Raw genomic sequence first — 25,762 nt, forward strand, 5'->3', positions numbered from 1 at the left:
TCCTCCTTTCTACCTCTGATAAAGGCAGCTCCTGCTCATCCCGCTCTTGCTTCCTCTCATATAGAGGCAGCGTGTGGGGGGGGGGGGGGGGGGGGGTAATGCGACTACTCTTTTACATCCCTAGTTCTTAGCCTTGTAGTAAACTAAACTAATCAGATTTTTTCCAAGTGAATTATGGTAGAACTTGTCTGTTCTCCCAGGAACAAGGGCAGAATTGTGGGTAGGCCACTGGACTATTAGCACTCAAGTGGTTTAACTTGAATCCTTCCTAACTCAGTAGGGGTATGTCTACACTACAGCACTAATTCGAACTAATTTAGTTCGTATTAGTTAATTCGAACTAAGCTAATTCGAACTAATGCATCCAGACTAAAAAACTAGTTCGAATTAGCGTTTTGCTAATTCAAACTAGCATGTCCACACAGAGTGGACCCTGAACCGGGCTTAAGGATGGCCGGAAGCAGTGCCGGCAGGGCATCAGATGAGGACTTAGAGCGTGGAGCTGCTGTCTCAGGCTAGCCGAGGGCTGCGCTTAAAGGGACCCGACCCGCAACCCGGACAGACAGTTCTCAGGGGTGCCCTGCTTGCAAAGCAGTCCTGGCTTGGAGTGCCTGGAGTACCCACACTGGGCACATCACAGCACTCAGCCATCAGGCCGGCTGCACTTGCCGCAGGCTCCCATCTGGGGAGAGGGGGCAATTGGGGGGCTGCAGGAAAGGTTCCATCCCCAGAAGCCCGCAGAGCCAGCCCAGTCCTCCCCATCAGGGGCTCGTACCCCATTCCTCCCTCACCTCCTTCCAATTACCCCTCCCTAGCCCCCCTTCCTGATGCACAAAATAAAGGACAATTGTGTTCAAAAATAGAATCTCTCTTTATTGAACAAAACTGGGGGAAACTGGGAAAAGGAGGTGGGAGAGGGGAGGGCAACTAAAATGATCAGGGGGTTTGGAACAGGTCCCATATGAAGAGAGTCTAAACAGTCTGGGACATTTAAGCTTAGAAAAGAGGAGACTGAGGGGGGATATGATAGAGGTCTATAAAAGCACAAGTGGGTAGAGAGGGTGCATACAGAAAAGTTCTTCATTAGTTCCCATAATAGAAGGACTAGAGAACACCAAAGGAAAGGAATGGGTAGCAGGCTTCAAACTAATAACAGAAAGTTGTTGTTCACAAAGCAAAGAGTCAACCTGTGGAACTCCTTGCTGCAGGAGGCTGTGAAGGCTAGAACTAGAACAGAGTTTAAAGAGAAGTGAGATCAAGTCATGGAGGCTGGGTCCATGGAGTGGTATTAGCCAGGGGGTAGGAGAGGTGTCCCTGCCCGAAGTTTGTGGAAGGCTGGAGAGGGATGGCCCGAGACAAATGGCTTTGTCACTGTCTTTGGTTCATCCCCTCCAGGGTCCCTAGGGTTGTCCGCTGTCGGCAGACAGGCTACTGGGCTAGATGGACCTTTGGTCTGACCCAGTACAGCCATTCTAAGCTCAGGGTCGGGGGTCTCAGTGGACCACCTTGATTTACATGCAAACCTGCTCCTGGGTGGCCAGGCTGGCAGCTATCCTGCCCTAGACGGCCGCTTTCCTGTGCCTAGTGCGGAGGTCGTGGACAAGGTCCACGATGTCTGCACTGGACCAGGCGGGTGCCCACCTCTTGCGGTCTTGGGCAAGCTCCTGGGAGCCGCCAGCCTTGTCCCAGGAAGAGGGGGAGGGCTGGGGGGCATCGGGTGGCTGGCTTGAGCCGTGCCAGGTGCAGGGTCTGCTGGCTGGGTGCTGGCAGGGTTGCACCTGGCACGGGCACCGTAGCCAGCCCGTGCCCCTTTAAGGGCTCCGGGGCCGGGAGGGGGGCATACGAGTTTCCCTGGTGTTGGCCAGAGTGGCCACCAGGGAAAGCTGGGGAGGGCTAGCCTCCCACTAGTTCGAATTAAGTGGCTAAACAGCCCTTAATTCGAACTAGTAAGTTCGAACTAGGCTTAGTCATCGTATAATGAGGTCTACCTAGTTCGAACTAAGCGCTCCGCCTGTTCAAATTAAGTTCGAACTAGCGGAGCGCTAGTGTAGCGCCTATCAAAGTTAATTCAAACTAACGTCCGTTAGTTCGAATTAACTTTGTAGTGTAGACATACCCTAGGTTACCAGCTAGAATGAAAGTGGAATTCAAGTTCTAACCCTCACTCTAGTTGAGCTAACTACCCTGGGTTGAGAGTAGCACTTAGCTTAGATGAGAGATTATTCTGTATGGTGGGGAGAGGGCCTAGAGAGGGCAACACCATAGTTAAAAGCCTGAACTAAGTCTCCCACAGAGAGACACCCTGCACTCCAACCTAGAAGTGTAGTTCTCAGCTTGGTTACAAATATATGCTCTAGCTTTGATTGTACTAACATGCTAAAAACAGAAGTGTAGCTTCAGCAGCACAAGTGACAGGAGAGTGTAGCTGGCCTAAGTGTGATCCCACCCAGGATCATAGGTACTTACTTCGCTAGCTACCCTGTCTTCCCTTGTACACCTCTTTTGGTCAAAGTTAGCATGTTTACATCTATCTCAGGAGTTAACACATTGCTGCTGTGGTTTGAATGCTTGCTTTTATCCCGAAGAATTTAAACAAAACAGTAAAACTAGCTAAAGCAGCTAAACCACCTAGGTACTTTTAAACTTGAATCCGAGTTCCTCAAGGCAGACCACAATAAGAAGAAAATATGTATTCAGTTATGAACTAAAAATGTGTTTTGAGAACAAAATCCTGTGATTTTGAAATGACTCAGTTACTTCCGGGAAGCCTTAGGGTAAAAATTCTGCACCCCTGCTTTTTTATAGCCCCAAGAACAGGTCTGGTATGAGCTGAGATTGTTCTCTGGTATACCTACTGTGCAATAAAGCACCCACTGCTGGCCTATGTCAATTGACTCAGGCTATGGGGATATAGAATTGCAATGTAGATGTCTGGGCTGGTTCTCAGAGCCCAGGCTCCCACCCAGACTTGGATGTCTGCTTCTCTGTGAGACCTGCATGAGTCAGGTGGGACAGACATATACAGAGAACTCTGTCAAAACCAGAAAAACTGAAGTTACTTAAATATAAATCTGAACAGAATTTGTGTCACATCCCATCTCAGTCGCAAACTTCTGCAGAAGTTCCTTCACCTGTGTGACTGTATTATTCCTCTCAACAGCACTGGATACCATTTTACTAGTGGTACTAATTTTGGATGCTTTGTTTCTTAATCAACTACCCAACATGGGTCAAGCTTAGGCATATTTATATTCACTATTTGCTAATGAATACTATTTTCCAAGCTTCCATTCCATTCATGATACTAAACATTGTGCAAAGCACCTACTCCTACATAATGAGCTATACATGCAGATTACATTAACCCGAAAATAGCTATTACAATTACCTTGATTCTAGAGCGCGTATTGCTCTTAGTATTTGTTCAGGTGTGTTTTGTAAGCTGAAGTTTGTCATCCCATGCTGGGCTGTCAAATAGGTGTTCATTTAATATATTAACTTTATTTGAAATCTGTATTTTTTCCATGCCCTCTTATTTTTGAATATGTAGTGGGTCAGTACAGTTGTCTTGTATTTTGCAATCAGCTACTTTGATACAATTAAGAAACAAAATCCTCCTCTATGTGCACTGCAGGACAAATCCTGCAGGACAAATCCTGAAGTCCATATTCAATTTTTACTCACTCTTGACTCAATTGTAACTTCCTTTGAACTTAATATTTGACCTGAAGATTTGGCCCGGTAGTTCACTAGTTCACATTGTGCAATCATTCTTTGTTGACAGAGCTGGGATTTCTACTCAGGGGTTGAATACGGAATAAAAACCACCACTGTGAGTAAGAGTTGCACAGAGTGAATAAGCCAGAAGAGTTTTTCCAGTTTTTAAAATGTATGTGTGAGATAAACAATTGTGATAGAATATGCAGATAATTTTTATATTAGTATTCTACATAAGATAAATGTTTCTGTAAAAAAATACGTTATTACCTCTAACATTAACTGTACATAAATACACAATCATTTTCTTTTGGATTTGTAGAGACCTTTATGAAAGCTTAGTTCCTGCCTTATTCTGCCATCTAGTGTTTCAAGTATCAAATTTCAACAACACCAACAGTTGACCATTCAAGTGCATTTACTTGAGAGAAAGCTTAAGAAGATCTTATATTTAAAAATGAATAATTTGGAAATAAAACAACATATTATACAAAGAAACAAATACCATATGAGATACACATATGAAGCACTTACATTATGCAAATGTAGCTCTTCACATTCGCAAAAAGCTATAAATGTAACTAATTAAATATTCAAACCCTTCCTCTGTGAGATTGGTAAGAAGTATTAGCAGAGCTAGTAAAAGTAGTGATTACAAGCAGTTTTGTTATGATCCTAGACCTCCTTTGATTAGCTAATTGTTCAAGAACCAGCTCTTTAAATGCATTTGTTTCCCCTAAGTATTCACAGTACTTCATCTGTGTTTATTTTGACTATTAGATCATACAAGGCCACATGGCATTATTTGTACACTACGGCTGTGTCTACACTGGCCCCTTCTTCGGAATTGCCATGTTAATTTAGAACTTTGGAATAGGGAAATGCGCGGGGGATTTAAATATCCCCCGTGGGATTTAAATAAACATGGCCACTGCTTTTTTTCCGGCTTGGGGAAAAGCCGTAAAAGAGTGTCCAGACTGGCGCGATCCTCCGGAATAAAACCCTATTCCGGAGGATCTCTTATTCCTATTTCCACTGTATGGCTAAAACTTTAAAAAAAAAGATTACCAATAATGCTATGTAAAGGTATAGTTTGGCATTGTCTGAATGTAGTTCAAGGTAGAGAGGGGATAGTTCACATACTGCTCAGTCTTTGGTATGATGGGTACTATTCAGATGTCTGGGAGAGGCATAACTAACAGGTATTTGTTTAGCATTTTATGGATTCTTGTATCCTGAAATTCCAGTATATCCCTGTGGCTTGAATAAAGAGATCACTTGTCTTTTTGCAAGCCCTTTATCTTCCTTCTTTTTGCCTGTGGTGCCCCCTAATGGTGCTGATTCATCATAGGTCTTATGTAGAAGGCCACTGACTCAGGAGCAATAGCTTCAGCACATTTTCTGCCATGGTACTAAGGTCATTTGACTTTACAGTGTATATGTCTAAGAGCAGGGGGCAATGTGTAGGAGGCACTGGGGGGTGCATGCTCCCCCAAACACCCTGAGCAGGAGGAAAAGGGGGTTGGCCAGCAGCTGGAGGAGACATAGTCCCTGGGTGGCATAGGGAGGCTGGTACCCACAGCAGGAATGCAGCACAACCATGCTCGCCACCAGCAATGGAGGAGACAATAATGTGACCCTACCTCACTCTGCTCCTTCAGCCACATTGCTTGGGGGTGGTGAGTAACTGCCTCCACACTCACTGGCAGAAAGCAAAGTGATGTGACTGGGAGAGCAAAGCAAGGAGCTGGGGCTGTGTTGCTCCCCTTCCCCTGTTGCAGCCGGTGAATTCAGGTTGCCAGACCCCCCCCCCCCCCCCCCCCCGCCAGAGCCAGGGTGTTGCCAGGGCATTGGGGTTCTTCTAACCAGCAGCATAATTTCAGAATAACTGATGTTATAACAAACCTTTATTTCGAAATAATGTTAAGCTGGGGGACTTCTTATTTTGACTCATGGCAACTCTCATTTAATGAGGAGTAAGGGAAGTCCAGGGAAGAGTGCTCTTCCTTCAACTTCCTGCTGTGTAGACAGTGCCAAAAGCCGAATTAAGCTATTTCAACTTAAGTGTCGCAATTGACATAGCTGAAGTTGCGTAGCTTAATTCGATTTTATCCCTGCTATGTAGACGTGCCATTGTTGTCTTATTTGGAAAATATTCATTCAAATGGACACTTAAAAAGTAAAAGCGGTAAGCAAACAGCTTTCTTTGCCTATTGTACTAAAATGCCTTGGGTTAGTGAAAGGGAATAAATGTTTAAGATTAAGTTCATTTGCCTCTATTATACTTTTTGTTATATTTTTCTGAGCATGGACAATCAAAACCAATTCATTCAGTTGTATAATGTTTTCAGGGCCTAAAACTGGGCATGTTGTTATCCGAGTGCCACTCAACAGATATGTTGATCTGCACCACCAGAAGATCTGGCCCTCAGTTTCTTGGAACTGCAGTTTTTGGGTTTCAAATACAGTTTGTTTAAAAACATGTTTTCATTTGTCTTTTTTGTTGATTGTAAAAACATTTGTATTGCTCTTAGACTTTGCAAAAGCTTTCTTTCATACATTGAATGGGACATTGCTCCTTTTGAATCAGATCACCTTGAAAACAAAATGTAATTTTAGTCCAAATCAAATCAAATCTCTTGTCATAAATTGTTTTCTTATAGGAGCTCATTCTTTCTCCAAAAAATGAATGAAGTGCTTCCAAATTTTTAATAACAGTCTCTGAAATATTAGATGTGCAGATCCATTGAACAGTCAGAAAAGATAAAAATTGTATCTTATGCGTCATTAAATTCCATGTTTGGTTTGTTTGCTGATATTTCTTTTCACATTATTTGTTATCTTCCATGAAGCTCTTCTGCTGTCAACCAGAATTTCACAGATCAGTAATCTGAAATGAGATTTTGGTGTTCAACTCTAACTCTGCTGCTAGACATTAAATATCCTATGTGAAGGTCAGGTTAGAGTTGATTCATTGTACCGGATACAAATAATCTTCCATTTCTTTTCTTCAGAGGATTACTTTTTATAACTGGTTGTTTATAATATGGAGATCTGCTTTTCTCATTATTTCATTGAGACATATTTTTTCTAAGGAATTTCAGAAACATTTAGATTGTGTCTGTATATGGGACAAGATACTTTCTCCTCCTTTCCTTTCCTCCATTCCCAGTTGAGGTAGCTGAAATAAGTTATCTTAACCCTGAAAACCCCCATAGGCCCAGTTTAATGGCTACTCCATTCCATCCGTTGGCTATATTGTAGCCTAGATCCCATCTGGGCTACCACATGACCAGCTAATATGATGATAATGGCATTAACCTATGTCTACAGCTATGTTGAAAGGGGTTCATGATAACTTAACTCAATGGAAGAATTTAAGAAAGTGCTCTTCCCTTTTCCCCTACCCCCTCAGTTTTGATAGTTTTAGATTAAAATCTAATACTATAGGCCTGATCTTACAAGGTGCTGAGTAATTGGAATTGAAAATGTTCAGTACCTTGCAGGAAGTGCTCGGTTCAGCATTTTCCTGGATCTGATCCTAAACTTGTTCTTATTGTTAGGAAGTGTGTGAAGTGCATCACCAAGGTCACACACAGATTTCTATAAAAAGGTGTCATTTTTCAGTTGCTTATACTTCTTTCCGTTTAGTGGCTTTCTGACAACTTTGTTCTCAAAGATCTGGGAACAATTTGAAAGTTTAAGTCAAATGGCTCAGCCATTCTCAAGAATAGGAGTGAAAACAAATACTTCCCATATGCTAAAAAATAAATTTGCTACTTTTAGCTGTTCTGCCACACCAAGGTACATGATAGGAACTTGAAATCTCACAGGCAGATAGACAGATTTTCTTTTTCTTGGTTTGGAATGTTTCAAAATCACAATTGTTTTAAAAATACTTTGTGCATGTGCATTGTTTTGCACTGTGTTATATAATTGTTTTATCAGTGTACCATTGGTTCTTAATATTGCAGCTTGAAAAAGTCTGAATGCAGTGATGTGATTTTTTTCTCTGATTAGTAAAGGTTGGGGAAAAGAGCTCTGAGCAGCTCAAACTCACACTAGCTGGCACTATCCCAAATTTCACCCTTACTAGGGGTGAGTAGGATATTGGTATAGAAATGAGGTACTCTAGCTGTACGCTAGCTGAGAATTCCTTCATGATGGGGGAATTCTTAGCTGGTCACATCTAGCTGCTTTCTATTCTTTTATGCCTCCTGTTAAAAGCAATAAAGAAAGGGATTCCAAAAGCATATTAATATTAACATAATGTTGTCTGTGCTTCCCTACTCCCCATGGTCAGAGGCACAACAGTACAAACAGAGATCACAGAAAAGAAATATAATTGGAAGCCTTATTGAAAGGCAAGGCAAGTGTGCAACAAACAAAAGTCAGACATATCTTTGAGTGTAAATTGAATAATGTCTCTTATGCTGAAGGAGTTTATAAAATACTGAGGAGGTGTTGGAAAGTATAAGAATTTATTATAAAAATATTCTCTGAGCAATTTTTTTTTTTATTTTTTCCCCTTTTTGGTCTGATGCATAAAAGATTTGGGTGAAATCCTGGACCCACTGGGAAATCAATGGGAGTTTTGCTATTTAATTTTTCTGAGCCAAGATTTTACCCTTTATGTTCCCGGAGGGTCGATTTCTATTTTTTATCAAAAAACCTTGTCAGAATTCCTCCCCATAGAGAGCACTCACTTCTGCAATGCTCCATTAGCAGGCCCAAGCTGCTGCTCTATTGCAAGCATCTAAAATGTGCTGGAACCCTGTTGTGCAGATGATGGTAATTTGCAGGCTTCTGAAGTGGGGGTTATTGCTTTGCCCTTTATAAAAATGTCCCCTTCACTTTTTTTTTCAATCTGTACACTTTCGAAGTGCTGCTCATCTAAAGGAATTGTGTAACTCACCCTGTGTATGAAATGAAGCTTTGCTCCCTGTGATGGTGTATACCTGCCCTGCACTGGGCCAGAAGAAGATAACCTCATACTTTGACTGAAAAGGCCATGCTGCGTCTCCCCTGTTCAGCATTCTTCAACTGAAGCCATAGCATAAAAGGGAGCAGCTCAGCTCAGTCTGCCCTAAAGGAGAGAAGACAGAACATGTACTGCAGGCTGTTGAACCCCAGACCACAGAGGCCAGACACACCAAGATGCAGTCAAATACCCTGCTGTTTCCAGAAACTCACTAGGGAAAGAAGTGTAGGGAATTTTGCCTGCCTATTACCCCAGAGGACCCATGGAGTATGGAGCAGGAAGACAGGGTAGAAAGTAGCCCAGGGGAACAAGACATTGATCTGGTTGTCATACCAGGAGCAGAGTCAGTGTGTTTCAGAAAGATTCCTGTTGACCCCACTAGGCTATAGCGCCCTGTGCAAAATGGCAGCTCTGGCTGTTATTCCACACTGCCCTACACTGAAGAGTGACTCCATTGACTATGGCCACTAAGTCACAATGCCCTGAACCTCAGGATAACCCCACTGACTGAAGATTGTATCGTACTGCCCTGAGATACAAGGCCACCTCATAGACATAGGCCCCTAGTCCAAGCTAGCCTGAATCTGAGGATAGTCCCTCTGACTCAGACCATTAGGTCATAGTGGTCTGAGAAGAGTGGTTATTTGGACTTGTCTGAGAGGCCATAATGCCCCTAAGGAGTGATGGGATATATCTGCCCTGTGACCTTCCAATACATTCTATGGAATCTCTTGTAAATGATGTATAAGAACATTCATGTTGCTACATCACTTTACATTAACTTAGGATTTGGGCCTTGTTTTCAAAGTGAGTGATCTAAAATTAAAAGGCAAGGAATTTTGTTATATAAGTGTACATATATAAAATATTCTTCCAGAACATATTTTCTAGAAATCCAAAATATAATGATTAGTAATATATTAGTAATATTGTATAGTTTATATAATGAATGTGTGCGTGTGTATATAAAAAAATCCAAGACACTTGTAGCATGGAAAGTAACATCACAATCAATACAGAAACACTGCAGCAACAAGTTGAAACTGCTCAAGGGATGCCCCCGGGATTCTTGAAATCAAAGGTATAAGCTGTACCTCCTGTTTTTCAACAAGAGTTAAAGATGCTGTGGGGGTAGGAAAGAAATGGTATCTCCACAAGGAATGGTTCCAAGGCCATTAAACAATTTTTTTTTATATAATATGGACAGTTCAAATAAATTGTTAGAATTACATTCCAATGACTATCTAAATAACTAGCTAAGACTACAGGTTATACTGTAACCAGAATACCTTGATTTTATGACTCCATTGCTCATCTGCTGCAGGGCTGTCACATGTGGGATATCATAGCACAGGTTTTGTCTTGTCAGCACTTCAGCTCTATGTGAATATGATATGTGGTCACAATGAAACAATGGAGGCTGAGATTATTTTGATATGCAGAGTCATCTTAGCACTGTGTCTCCTAGTTATCAGTTGGTGCAGTTTGGAGGCTTACTCAATGTTTGGTGACTTTAGAGTTTGGTTGTGGTTCAAGATCAAGACAATCGTGGTCAGTTTGGGAGCAATAAACACAATAAATCTTTTGTTATCCATGTCTGTAAGACAGGGGTCCTATTATTTCTCATTTGTCTCCGGAGAATAATCCAAACACTGAAGGCAAAGACTTTGAATCAGGCCCTGAGATAGCTGTAGTATCCAGGAGCATTTTGCCATCTTTTCATGGAGGCCAAGAGGCTGAGACTCGTCTACATTCAAAAAACAAGATTAACAGGTACTGTGGATTTTAGTAGTATGACTGGGTGTATATTGTGTCAAGGGCTAGCACTATAAGGCTTAACTGGATCTAGCAATTTGTATCTCAGTGTTGGTCCAGACACAACTGATTATGAGGCCCAGCTCTGGGGGGAATTGGGTAATGAGCATAAAGGGAGGAAGCCCAGTTAAGAAGAAGGGCTGTGGGAAGAGCGGGGAAGAACTCTGCAGCCCTCTCAGATAGCTGGAGAATGAAGGAAGGGCCTAGAGGGAGGCAGGAGTGCAGTGAGCACAGGGAGGGGCCATGGGAAAGATCTTTGTGGGAAGGCCAAGGTAGGAAGAAAGCCAGAAAGGCAACGGAGAGTCTGATGGAGATGTCCTTAGCTGCTTGCCACAGGGTCCCTGGACTGGAATCCAGAGTAGAGATAGTGCCTGGGTTATCCCTAGCAGCTGCTGGAAATGGTGGTATGGAAACACCCTGATGTGGGGGAGAAGTACTACTAACTTGGAAATTAGGCCTCTAAGGATAAAGCCCTGTGTGAGCGCAGAGCAATCCTGTAAAGCCCAGGAAGGTTGAATAGTATGTAGTGGAGTAATCCTGATTGGGAATGGGGAATTGTGTTTTGGTTTAATTTTTAGGACTTTGTCATGGGAGGAATGGGCCTAGCATGAGCTAACCAGTGAGTTCTGTTGTGAGAAGTGACAATGCTGGGAACAGAGCAGCATGAGGACTTGCTACACCACACCTACCCAGAAAAGCATGTGCTAGCAGTGAGTCCCCACTTCCACAAATATGTTGTAATAATATGATTCTATGGATATGTCTACACAGCAAAGTTATTTCGAAATAGCTTCACTAGTGACTACACAAGCTAACCTCTAATTCAAAATTAATTCAAAATAGAGGAGAGCTTAGTTCAAAATTGGTAAACCTCGTTCCATGAGGACTATCACCAATTTCGAAATTGCTATTTCGAAATAAGTGCTGTATAGACACTTATTTCGAAATAAGGAGTCTCCAGCCTTTCCCAGGATGCCCTGGTGGCCACTCTGGCCACAACCAGGAAAACTCCTCTCCTCCCCACCCTCCCTGGAGCCCTTAAAGGGGTAGAGTCTGTTTGGCCACAGTGCCAGAGCCAGCAGTCGCAGACCCTGACCCAGTAACCTCAACATGAGTGAGGCAGCCAGTGCCAGCCAGCCCTCCACCACTCCCCAAGAGCAGTCTGCAAGCTCCCAGGAGCCTGCCAGGGGCCGGAAAAGGCGGGCACGTTCCTGGTCCAGTGCGGAGATCATGGTCCTGATTGAGGTTTGGGGAGAATCCTCCAACATCCATGATCTCCGCACTAGATGGAGGAACACACCTGTATACAGGCAGATGGATGCCAGCCTGGCCACCAAAGGCTACATGCGAAGCCAGGAGTAGGTGTGCATGAAAATAAAGGAGCTGCGGCAGGCCTATGCAAGGGCCAGAGGGGGCAGCTCCCAATCAGGGGCAGACCCAGATCCCTGCCCCTATTTTGATGCCATGGACCACATCCTGGGGGACTGGACGGTCCGTGCCCCCCAGGTGGTCATCGACCCTGGGGCAGAGAGCCTTGCCTATGAGACTGAAGAGGAGGAAGAGGAGGGCCAGGAGCCACAGGAGCCTGGAGGGAGTGTGCCGTGCACCCAGGACACCCAAGCCATCCCAGACAGCCTGGCTGGGGAAGCAATGACATGTGAGTGCCATCACTATCCCCTTATGCAGCGGGCGTGGGGGAGGGCGGGGAGAAGGGGAAGGAGGGGAGGAGAGGGAGACCATGGATCACGCAGCAACCTGTGCATGTGCCATGCCACCCCTGGGAACGTGGCTCCAGCTGGTTGCCACACAGGGGCCTTGGCCTGTTACCCACCACGCGTGTATGTATGAAGGCACATGACATGCTCCTGACCCCGGGGTGGGACACTGCACGATGCCCTCCCTCCACAAGCCCCCTCTACACAGAGGCAGGGGATATCTCTCCTCCCCCCGCCCCCGCACTGTATACAGCACAGGGGCATGGGTGCAGTCCCAGGCCAGCTCCCACTCCTGGGGATAGCAGGACATGCCGAACATGGCCTGTGTGCAAGCACATTGGCTCTGATGGTGTGGAGACCTGCCATCCTCGCCTTGCAGAGGGGGGCTGAGCTTCACCCACTGTGTCCCCAGGGATAATTGACCACTTCTCTTGTTTCTCCACAGCCACACCGCTGCGAGTGCAGGATGCACCATCTTGCCCAGAACATCCTTCCGCACACGGGCCAGCAGGCTGACCTGTAACCAGGAGGAGTACCAGTGGCAGCACCTGGGGATCCTGTGAGGCCAGCACCACATCCTGGACTACTGGATGAATGAAGACATGCAGCTGTGGTGGGAGAGCTGGCGGGAGCTGCTTGACCAGAGTCGTGCCATCTCTGACCACCTGCAGACCCTGGTGCAGAGATTGCTGCCTCCTGCCACTCCAGCCCCTTCTGCCACCCCAGCTACCACTCCTCCTCCCACTCCGCCCCCTACCTGCCCCACCCTCCATACCCCGCTCCCCCCTGGGGACGCTGAGGCCCCCGCACCCACAGTGCTGGGAGACAAGTGGGCCAGCAAGACCCCCAAACCTGAGCTTCTCCTCCCCTTTCCTCCCCTTGCCTCCCCCTTCCAGCTCCCTCTTCCCAGGTTTCCTCCTCCCATCTCCCACCCTCCCACCTCCCCTCTCCTGCCCTCATTCCCGCTCCCAACCCAGTTTTGTTCAATAAAGAGAGTTTGTTTTTGTCAACACATGTGTATTTATTTACATGAGGAAGGGGGGCTATGGAGGGATCAGTGAAAGGATGTGAGGATGAAATGAGGCACAAGCCCCCAATGGGGCACACCAGGGAGACTTTAGTCATCATCTGGGTGGAAGCTCTCCCGCAGGGCCGCCCAGATATGGACAGCCCCCCGATGGGCCTACTGGCCGACAGCCATGCGGAACTGCATGTACAGGCCAGCCATGTGGTCGGCCTCTGCCATCCAGACTTGCAGGAAAACCATCCCCTTCCTCTTGCACAAATTTTGCAACCTGTGCATGTGCACACAACACGCTGCCACCATGTGTGGAACATTCCGCTCGGAGAGGTCCAGGCGGGTGAGGAGGCATCTAAAATGGGCCTTCAACTGGCTGAATGCCCCCTCCACCATGATGCAGGCCCTGTTGAGCTTGGCGTTAAAGGCCTGTCGGGAGAGGTTGAGGTGCCCCATGTAGGGCTTCATCAGCCAAGGTTGTAGGGGATAGGCTGCATCCCCCACCAGGTACACAGGCATGTCCATGTCCCCAAACCTGATGTGGCGGTCAGGGAAGAAAGTCCTGTTGTGCAGCCTTTGGCACACGGAGGAGTTGCGGTAAACCCGCGCGTTGTGTGCTTTGCCAGACCAGCCCACTTTAATGTCCACAAAGTGGCCCTGGTGGTCAGACACAACCTGCAGGATGATAGAGAAGTATCCTTTCTGGTTTATGTACAGGGAGGCCTGGTGTTCCGGGGCACGGATGGGGATGTGTGTCCCGTCGATTGCCCCCCCCCCCCCCCGCGCAGTTGGGGAAGCCCAGGGTGCCAAACCCTTCGATCACTGCATCCACATCAGTGAGGTGGATGACTCTGCGGAGCAGCACTCTATTGAGGGCCTTGACCACCTGCAGAGGGACACACAAAACTGAGAGTCACTAGGGTGCCAGGGTGGCTGAGAGTACTCCTTTCCCGCCATTCTCCAGGAGCAACTCCTCCTGCAGTCCTGGCCACTGCGGGCAGTCCGTAGAGTGGGTGGGACAGAAGAAACCATCCCAAGGAGGGGCACTTGCACCACCTCCTCCCCTTTTACCTAGGGCAGCCCATCCCCTTCTTGCACTCCCCTCTCCTGGCACAGTGGCCGGAGATTGCCATACCTGCATGAGCACCATTCTAATGGTGGATCTCTCCATGCCAATCTGGTTCCCCATGGATCGATAGCTATCCAGCGTGCAGAGCTTCCAGAGGGTGATGGCCACACACTTCTGGAGGGGAATGGCAGACCTCATGTGCATGTCCTGTCACTGCAGAGCAGGGGTGAGCCACTCACAGAGCTCTATGAAGGTGTCCTTCTTCATCCTAAAGTTCTGAGTCCATTGTTGTTCTCTCCAGGATGATGTGGTCCCACCAGTTGCTGCTGGTGTCCAGATGCCAGATGCAGCAGGGCACGCTGGCATCCAGGAGCTGTAGCTGCTCCTCCACGTACCCCAGGATGGTCCGGATGTTGGAATGGGGGTTGGGCTGCAGCAGATGCTGTGAGGAAGCCTGCAGAAAGCACAGCCAGGCTTGCAGCAACACATTCAAAAGAAGCACCAGAATGCCCAGGGGCAGCTCCAGCTCCATGGTGCAGAGTGCTGTGGTGCTCCGAGTGAGGGCAACCAGCGCACGCAGGAAAAAAATGCTTTGCTATCCCTCAGCAAGGTAAACAAGCAAGCAGGGAAACCTGAGAACCAGCTGTTCAGAGGGGTCCCTTTAAGCACAGGCCTCAGATTGTATAGATGCTGCCTGAGGCTAAGTAACTCCTGACCTGATGCCCTGCTGGAACCAGTTTCAGCTGGCCTTGAATACGATTCAGCATCCAAGCAGTGTGGACGTGCTATTTTGAAATAGCAAAATGCAATTGCGAAATGCATTTTGTGTGTAGACACATTATTTCGAAATATCTTATTTCAAAATAACTATTTCGAAATAAAATATTTCAAAATAACGCTGTAATATAAACGTATCCTATGTGAAAATCTCTAAAGCATCCATTCTCTCTCCCCCACTTCCCAAAAAAGTTGAAATGTACACAAACTTTCTTTCAACTTACTTTATCGAATGTGACATATGTAACTGCAAGATGTTGCTTTAAAAATTAAATAAACAAAAACAACCAACCCATCCATGGGCTGATGCAGAGAATCACTACATGCAGCGACCCTGGTCAAGGTATATTGACAACTGAAGTCTCATTTAGTGTGGAGTGGCACAATGGGATTATATTGTGACCCATAGTTTGCTTCCCTTCCAGGATGTATAGTATATATGTATTGTGTCATTTCTAGATGCTATAAATAACAAATGGACCAATAAAGGAAAGTGGTATATTTTAAACAGCAAAATGACTACGGAGTGTAATATTGCACATTTTCATGATGTGCCTTTCTGAATAGATTACAAAAGCAATTCCTCTGATTTTAGTTTTGGGCACCTCCAGGCTCTAGGTTTTTTATCTATTTTTCTTTGGTAATAATTAAGGCTTCATAATTCGTTAAAACACATTGGCTACATCTACACTGGCATGATTTTCTGGAAATGCTTAAAACGGAACAGTTTTCTGTTATAAGTATTTCCGGAAAAAGCGCGTCTACATTGGCAGGATGCTTTTCCGGAAAAGCACTTTTTCCGGAAAAGCGTCCGTGGCCAAGCTAGATGCGCTTTTCCACAAAAAAATCCCCTATCGTCATTTTTGCGATCGGGTCTTTTTTTGCGGAAAACACTACTGTGCTGTCTACACTGGCCCTTTTCTGAAACAGTTTTCCGGAAAAGGACTTTTGCCCGAATGGGAGCAGCATAGTTTTTCCGGAAAAGCACTGATGATTTTACAGTAGATCGTCAGTGCTTTTCTGGAAATTCAAGGGGACAGTGTAGACAGCTGGCAAGTTATTCCGGAAAAGCGGCTGATTCCGGAATAAGTGGCCAGTGTAGACACAGCCATTGATCACTGTAGAAAGCCATTGTAAAGGCTCTTATAAATATTGAGACTTTAAAAGCTCTGAACTAGGAGCCATCTCTGCATTTTATAAAGGAATATATCTGTTAATCTAAATGTATGAGGACATGAAATATTGATGGTGAACAATAAGAGATTCAGTCCAACTGTAACTAGTCGGTGTACAATGAATGGCTTTTATTTGTTTCTTGAAGGCACTGCTTGAGAGTCTTACACATTCATCATTATTTCTGTAAAAAGGACTTAATTTTAATTTACATTTGTGCTTTTGTGTTAATACATGGCCTAAAAACATCAGGCATTTCTGATATGCTTGAAAAACTATTTTTTGAAGATATAAAGTTCTGTTCCAGGGGTGTTTAGGGAACAAATCATGAAGTTCATGTTATTTACATTCATTCCTTACTCAGGCAAAATTCCCATTAATATCAATGAAAATCAGAACTGTACAGACTATTGCAAAGCACACCAAAATGTGTGTGCTAAGTGGCCTGTGTGGACACTACTGGAACAAACTAAGATATCTAATTCATATTAGCATCATTCTCTTTTGCTCATACTAGCATCATTCTCTTCATGCATAATCTTTACTGAGGCACAGTGTGGACGTGGCCTAAGAATAGACAAAAACTGATATGTCTATAACTTTAAAAATCCACTTTGTCAGATGAACTTGAGTACGGAATAAGTGAGTTTTGCTCATAAAAGTTCATGATACTACATATATTTTTGTTAGTCTCTAAAGTGCCACAGAACTACTTGTTTTTAAATGTGATTCTAAAGCTGCTTTTTTTTTCTTTTAAGAATTACTACAGGAAAAAAACTCTTGGACCTATTCCTTTTTTATTACTCTTCAAAATAATCTGTAGTAATATGTTCTTAAAAGGTCTTTGAAGTATTTGATTTTACATGTTGCCCACATTTAATTCTTATTTCTAATCCCCCAATAGCTGCTCCACAAGGCCTCCACACTTGAGTTTAAATTGTTATTTAAACCTCCTATTTTGGGATTTCAGTTTTTAATTCCTGATTACAAAAGGAAAATATCTTTCTTAAATATTACTCAAATAAGCCTGATTGAATGCTCAGTCTCCTGAAATATGTTTATAATAGTTTAAATTACTTTAGCATTATATAAAGGATTTGAGACATTTGATGGAAGAATAGCAGACAATGGGAAATATTTGTATAAAAGTTTCCATTTTAAGACCCTGTTTTCAGTTCTTAATAACCCAAATGTTGCAGTCAACATGGGGAAAATGATTGAAATTTGTCCTTACAGATAAAGAAAAACTGATCACAGGACCATAATGCCATATTAGCAGAAAGACAATGAATCTTAGATTTCCTGGGGATGTTTGGGTCTGTCCCTGAAGAGTGGAGACAAGGCTCTTGCAGAGACATGGGACCATGTCAACTGATTCTGGAATCCATATGAAACCATGTGGGAGGCAGTCAAATGGAAACAATGGACTCCCGCATTATGCAAATCTTTTATAAGGGTGTAGAGTGGGATAATCAAGTTTTCCCTGGCTTCTCACCCAATATGACTGTTGGAAACATCTTAGACTGAACTGGGGGATGGACTGGCACAGATTGAAAAGTTTTCCAGTCTATGAAAGAGCTATCAGAACTACTTTGTGGGTGAGATATTTGATGTAACTAGTTTTTTAAGAGTATTAAGCTTAGCTTACGAATTCCGTTTTATTTTGTTTTAGAACATACTTTGTTCTGTCTGCTATCTCTTATGACTACTTACATTCTGTCTTTTATACTTAATAAAATCACTTTTGTTTATTGATAAACTCAGTGTAAATAATTGTTATGTGGAGGGACAAGCAACTATGCATATTTCTTTACTCTGAGAAAGAGGGCGAACAATGTGAGCTTACAGCGCATAAAACTTTATACGGAGTAAGATGGATTTAACTGGGATTCAGGTTCCATTGAGGTTGTGCATTTGGGAGGTCAGGTAAGTCCCTTTAATTGAGCTTTCCCAGAGTGGAGCTGATCTCAGCATCTGTATTATACTGTAGAGGGCTGTGACTCTATCTCTGTGTCACCTCTGGAGGAGCCCTGAACACCTGGGTTAGCCAGACAGAGCTTAGGGGAATGCAGGAGGGTAGGAAGCTGGGTTCAGTAGTATTTTAGCATATGTGATAGTACCAAGGGAGTCCCAGTGATGGAAGCCATCACACTTGGCATTTTAACATAGGGGGTTTTCCCCCAAGTAATTTGGTATGCACCTACCATTCAAGATGTTTTGAAAATAGCATAGTTTTAAAACCAAGAGAAGTAAGAGAGAATACAAGTGAGGGACAAGGGAGAAGTCAGGATGAAAATCAAACCTAACTAAACTACAGATTCACTTCCGTTGACTGAAATGAAATTAGATGTGAGCAAAGTATTAAAATAAGCACACTTTCTTTTTGTCCAAATTAATGTCTAAATTAAGTTACCACTCAGCAGATGTTTTTTACTACACTAAAATAATCTAATATGAAAAACTATGAACCATCTTGCATTTGTATATTTCTACAAATGTTGCTTTTTAATTTCTCATTTTAACCTTCCAATTTAAATTATTCCAAGTTGCTAAAAATTAGAATACATTGTCATTTTAGGTGTATAGAAACAAGCATTTTAAGATAATCTTTTTTTTGTGGAGTCAGCTTGACTATGACTTTTAGCTCTGGCAAGCATCCAAAAAAAGGAAGAAAAGGAAAATAATTAATATAATCACTCTTACTCTGTTTTGTTAAGTGAATAATAACTTTCATATTAAACAGAAATCCAGTTTAATATTTTGAAGGTTTACGTATTTTTCATAATGCACCCACTTTCTTTAAAAATATTCTTTGCAGCAACTCTAAATTTAATAGTGAGGATTGTTTTTCACTTCTTGTCTATTATAGAAAGCATTGCATTGTTTCTCTGAGAAACTGTTTACACAGTAAATTTAATAAATCATTGCATACCATGCATTAAAATGTTACTGAACATTTAAAAAGAGATAAAAAGTCTTACTTTTAAACTATTCCACTAGAGGGCAACATATACCAAGCATTTGAGCACAACTGCCTGATTAAAAACCTTTCTCTGTGCCACAGACTTGGATGAATTTCATTTATTTTGTATTTAGCGTTCTTCTGTATTAATTTGTACTGTTATCTATACTTTGCACATTGAAAGGTGTTAACAGAAACCAATCCAGTTTTATATGGTAGTGAACATGGGCATTGCTCTGTATACTTTTAATTACAATTAATGCTTTATATGTGTTTTGTTGATCACTTGAACTTTGGTAGCAGAGGCATTATTTTATAGAAAATAATTTAATGTTTAAAGGAATGCTCAAAGTGTCTATTAGAAGGTCATACTTATGCAAAGAATATGCAAACAGTGACAGGAGAATTTGCTAATAGCAATATTAGCAAGCTTCTTGGAAAAAGAAAACTATCACAAATTTGACAAATAAAAATCTGTTCTTTGTATTGTATCTGAGAAAATTGTAAACTGTGACACAGAAAATGTACATTTAAGCTGATCACAGTGCTTTTCAGAGTAACAGGGCAATATTATGCATTTTTTATGTATCCCAAGTAACTTATTTTGCCAGTAGTCATATTGAAATCAGACCACAAAGGGACTAAGGGTATGTCTACACTACCCTCCTAGTTCGAACTAGGAGGGTAATGTATGCATACCGCACTTGCTAATGAAGCCCGGGATTTGAATTTCCCGGGCTTCATTAGCATAAGCGGGGAGCCGCCATTTTTAAATCCCCGCTGCTTCGAACCCCGTGTAGCGCGGCTACACGGGGCTCGAACTAGGTAGTTCGGACTAGGGTGCCTATTCCGAACTACTGGTACACCTCGTTTCACGAGGAGTAACGGTAGTTCGGAATAGGACCCTAGTCCGAACTACCTAGTTCGAGCCCCGTGTAGCCGCGCTACACGGGGTTCGAAGCAGCGGGGATTTAAAAATGGCGGCTCCCCGCTTATGCTAATGAAGCCCGGGAAATTCAAATCCCGGGCTTCATTAGCAAGTGCGGTATGCATACATTACCCCGCTAGTTCGAACTAGCGGGGTAGTGTAGACATACCCTATGTGTGACCCAATCTGGCCTGAGTAATTAGATCATTACTAATAGAGAATGACATGTGATCAATGTTATCAGCTTGGAGTTTGCAGCCTCATCAGTTTCTTGAGGGTCACAAAAATCAAATCTAAAGCTTGGCTGAGTATTTTCAGTGGTATCATTTCAGAGAATAAAGAAGATAATGTCAAATTCCCTATTTAAATTTCCATGTATGTTACACATAAGGCAACCTTACTGTGGAAGAAAGTAGGGATGGCAAATGAGTAAAAAGTAATCATCATTAATTGCCATCTTAATTGCACTGTTAAACAATAATAGTGCTCAGTTTTATTATTATTATTACTATAATTATTATATTACAAATACTTGCACTGTAAAAAGTTAAACAATGTAGTGAGCAGTATTATCTCCTGCAAATGTAAACAAACTTGTTTTTCTCAGTGAATGGCTAAACAAGGAATAGGACTGAATGGACTTGCAGGATCTAAAATATTTAAAGTAGGGGTGACCCACCCCTTATAGGCAAAGAGCCAAAATATTTGTGCATGCCGCACAAAGAGCCAGGGGGAAAAAGTTGTCAAAAAAAAAAAGAAAAGACTGTCCCTTTAAGAAATGTGATTACAGGCTTTTTGGGCCACATCAGGTTCCCACTGGCTGCTGCCATCTTGAAAACGCCATTTTGAATGGCAGTGCTGTACAGCTCTCCTGCCCCGGTGAGCACAGGGAGCCGGGAGGTGGGGGCCATTTTCAGGGGCGCAGAGGGTGGCTTTGTGAGCTGCACTTTTGGGGCAGAGGAAGAGCTGCATGAGGCTTATGAGCCATGAGTTGGCCATGGCTGATTTACAGTGTTTTGTTTCTGAGTGCAGTTGTAAGTTGTGCTTTCATGATAAAAAGATTTACAACAGTCCTTGTATGTGGTGAATTGAAAAATAATATTTTATCTTTTTACAGTGCAAATATTTGTAATTAAAATAATATAAAAAGAGCATTGTATGATACGCTATTGTAATTTAAATAAATATATTTGAAAATGTAAATAAATCCAAACTATAATTTAAATTGGTATTTTGTTATTGTTTAACAATGTGGTTAAAATTTCAATTAATTGCCATTATTTGGATTGTTTTAGTTAATTTGTTTTGAATTAAATGCAATTAAATTACTGACTTAAAAGAGAGGTGTGCAATTAATATTTAAAAATGTATCCAGTATTTTCCATGGAAACTTATTCTAGGGTACAATTAAGGCAAAAAAGAAAAGAAGAAAGTTTGCTAGTTTGTTTACAGACTGATTTGTGAACACTTTTTGCAGTTCTCTGTGAAATAATGCATTGCTCTATGGTATTTTTGGTTGCTGAAATGCTAGGTCATTACATCTAATGTAATATTGATTGATTGCTATTAAAGAAATTGATAAGTTAATGTTGCAGTGAAACAGGATAGTGTGATCATATGGATGCCAATCCACCCGGATTGGTAGTTATACTTCCAAAATTGAAATTGATCTCCCAGTGGCTATTGAAACAAATCTGGATCCTTATCTGCCCTGGTTCCACACAGCTCCTGGAAGCAACTAGCACATCCTGTGGCTCCTAGTCAGAGTGGTGGCCAGAAGGTCTCTGTGCACTGCCCCCACCACAAGCACAGATGTCCAAAGGTACTTGGCCACTTTTTTGCCTAAGAGCTGGACGTGCTAGTCTCTTCTGGGAGCCATCAAATTTAAGGGATACTTGGCCAGAGCCTGTAGCCCATCCCAGACTCAGCCTAGAACCCTCTCCCACATGCTGAACCTCTGGGCTCCACTGCACCCTGTACCACCTTCTACCCCCAAATCCCTGTCCTAGACCAGTGAAAATGAGAGAGGGTAGAGTTTGTGTTTTTACCTCAAATATGCAGAGAGATTTCATGTTTTTGTTGTCACTTGTCACAGGGTAGGCTCCCCTCAGGCTTACACCGCCTCATCATTGGGGTTCTATCAGCGCTCTACCCTCAATACCCCAGGGTATGTCTACACTACAGCACTAATTCGAACTAACTTAGTTCAAATTAGTTAATTCGAACTAAGATAATTCGAATTAGTGCATCTAGACTTAAAAACTAATTCGAATTAGCGTTTTGCTAATTCGAACTAGCATGTCCACACTGAGTGGACCCTGAACCGAGGTTAAGGATGGCCGGAAGCAGTGCCAGCAGGGCATCAGTTTAGGACTTAGAGCGTGGAGCTGCTGTCTCAGGCTAGCCAAGGGCTGTGCTTAAAGGGTCCCAAGCCCCACCCCGGACAGACAGTTCTCAGGGGTTCTCCGCTTGCAAAGCAGTCCTGGCTTGGAGTGCCCTGAGTGCCCACACTCGGCACATCACAGCACTCAGCCATCAGCCCGGCTGCACTTGCCGCAGGCTGCCATCCAGAGGGGGGGTCAATCAAGGGGCTTCAGGAGAGCTTCCATCCTGAGAAGCCCACAGAGCCACCCCGTCCTCCCCACTGGGGGCTCGTACCCCATTCCTCCCTCACCTCCTTCCACTTACCCCTCCCTAGCCCCCCTTCCTGATGTACAAAATAAAGGACACATGTGGTCAAAAATAGAAACTCTCTTTATTGAACAAAACTCAGGGAGACTGGGAAAATGAGGTGGGAGAGGGGAAGAGAGAGGGTGGAAGAGGGGAGGGCAACTAAAATGATCAGGGGTTTGTAACAGGTCCCATATGAAGAGAGGCTAAACAGACTGGGACTTTTCAGCTTAGAAAAGAGGAGACTGAGGGGGGATATGACAGAGGTCTATAAAAGCATGAGTGGGGTGGAGAGGGTGTATAAAGAAAAGTTCTTCATTAGTTCCCATAATAGAAGGACTAGAAGACACCAAATGAAATGAAGGGGTAGCAGGCTTCAAACTAATAACAGAAAGTTCTTCTTCACAAAGCAAATAATCAATCTGTGGAACTCCTTGCTGCAGGAGGTTGTGAAGGCTAGGACTATAACAAAGTTTAAAGAGAAGTTAGATAAAGTCATGGAGGTTGGGTCCATAGAGTGCTATTAGCCAGGGGGTAGAAATGGTGTCCCTAGCCTCTGTTTGTGGAAGGCTGGAGATGGACGGCACGAGACAAATGGCTTGGTCATTGTTTCGGTCCATCCCCTCCAGGGTCCCTTGCCTTGGCCACTGTCGGCAGACAGGCTACTGGGCTAGATGGACCTTTGGTCTGACCCAGTACGGACATTCTAAGCTCAGGGCTCAGGGTCGGGGTCTCAGTGCACCACCTTGATTTTCATGCTCACCTGCTCCCGGGTGGCCAGGCTGGCAGCTATCCTGCCCTAGACAGCCACTTTCCTGTGCCTAGTGCGGAGGTCGTGGATGAGGTCCATGATCTCCGCACTAGACCAGGTGGATGCCCGCCTCTTGTGGACCCGGGCAGGCTCCCGGGAGCCGCCAGCCTGGTCCCAGGAAGAGGCGGAGGGCTGGGTGGCAGCAGGTGACTGGCTCGAGCTGTGCCAGGTGCAGGGTCTGCTGGCTGGGTGCTGGCAGGCTTGCACCTGGCACGGGCACCGTAGCCAGCCCATGCCCCTTTAAGGGCTCCGGGGCTGGGAGGGGGGCAGATGAGTTTCCCTGGTGGTGCCCAGAATGGCCACCAGGGAAAGCTGGGGAGGGCTAGCCTCCCACTAGTTCGAATTAAGTGGCTACACACCCCTTAATTCGAACTAGCTAATTCGAACTAGGCGTTAGTCCTCGTAAAATGAGGTTTACCTAGTTTGAATTAAGCGCTCCGCTAATTCAAATTAAGTTCGAACTAGCGGAGCGCTAGTATAGCGCCTATCAAAGTTAATTCGAACTAACGTCTGTTACTTTGAATTAACTTTGTAGTGTAGACATACCCTCAGTGCTTCCCGATTCCCTGTTGAGTCTTTAGCTCGGTCAACCTCAATCTAGCAATCCGCTACAGTGGTCAATTGGCTTAAACGGGCCTCTTTGCTGGTCTGGCAGGCTGGTGGAGTGGAAGGGGGACCTGGTCCCACCCCCTCTTCAGGTCCTGCCCCAGGACTCTAAAGGCAAGGGAAAGACACCGCTGCCAGGTTGGTGGGGATGTTCTCTGAAGCTCATCAACCCTCGGGAATGTTGGTGATTTCCTTACCACTTCCTGGGTCGCTTCCTTTCCTCCACCTAACTCCTTCAAGGGACTGCGTCCAGAGCTCGTCTTCAGTTGCCTTCATGGCTCCCTGAGTTCCTGGGCATCCTGCCTGTTCCTCACCGCAGTACTCCTGCTGTCCTCTTGCTCTCCTCCTCTCCCCTCTAGTCTGTGGCCCGTGACCACCATTTGAATTGGTGTGTCGATGCTGTCACATTGGCGTGCTGTGGACCCGCTCCCGATCCACAATGTGCCATGGCAGCCCTCCGCACTTCCTCCCCCACGTGCAGCGGAGCAGGCCTGGAAGAGCTGCCGTGTTGAGGCGCAGTCAGCGACCAATGCTTCCGTCGGCCCCCAGGGAGTGCGGAGCTTCATGGGCTCAGCAACTGCCGAGTCCTCTTCCCCGTCACATCGCTATTAATGCTGTCCAGTTCTGCATGCATTTGTGTGTACTATGGAAGCATCAATGCAATTCCATACTTACATTTGTGTTGAGTTTTTTTTTACTTTTTTTACTTTATGGAAAGGGTTTATGTCTGAATGAAAAATTCTACATCCTTCCCAAAATTACAGAATTTTTGAACACATAATTGATTTGCAAAGCATTTACAAGCGAGTTGATTAATTAGGGTTAACATTAATTAGGAAGAGGCACCGTCAATTGTTTAGCATTCAGACTATTGTCTCCTTAACAACAAAAATGAAGCAGACATTGGAAATATCTTTAATTCAATTCTTAAGCGCTAGCTATATTTGATGGCATTTTAATATGATTAAAGGTGAATTTCCCTTATTGTTCTTCATAACTGAAAGCATCTTCTTCAGCAGGTGCTGTTGCTCTGCTGTGGTGGAGTCTATGTGAAACTGCCTTATTTCAAAATGGCTGCCATCTCCCATTGCTTTTAGTAACACTGAGATAATTAATATATTGTCTAGAGTTAAATGACTATTTTGAAATGCGTGTTTAAGTCCTATTGTTCTCAATAGGACTGAAGCCTCATGCTGATCTTAACAAAGATGGCTACTGTCTTCATTCTTGTTTGAAATAATGAAAGACAGTGGATGGTATGGCCTCAATTCATTGAGAACAACCGATGATGGCAGCCATTTTGAAAAGAGGAAACATCTTAGGACGTGTCTACATTGGAGAGCAAGAGTTGAATTAAGATACATAACTTCAGCTACATCAATTGCATAGCTGAAGTCGCAATAACTTAATTCAGCTGTTGGCGCTGTCTACACAGCAGAAAGTTGAAAGAAGAACACTTTTCTTTCGACTTCCCTTACTCCTTGTGAAATGAGGGTTACAGGAGTCACAGTGAGAAGTCC

The 25,762-nt window shown here is 44.0% G+C and overlaps 1 protein-coding gene across 6 annotated transcripts in view; it reads left to right on the top strand.

The window, feature by feature from the left end:
* The window catches only part of ROBO1 (roundabout guidance receptor 1), a 1,014,318-nt gene that overhangs the window by 229,252 nt on the left and 759,304 nt on the right, over window positions 1-25,762 (top strand). The window lies entirely within an intron of this gene.

Source organism: Pelodiscus sinensis, chromosome 1, assembly GCF_052426305.1.
Source record: "Pelodiscus sinensis isolate ZL-2025 chromosome 1, ASM5242630v1, whole genome shotgun sequence".
In the NCBI taxonomy this organism is placed as follows: domain Eukaryota; kingdom Metazoa; phylum Chordata; order Testudines; family Trionychidae; genus Pelodiscus; species Pelodiscus sinensis.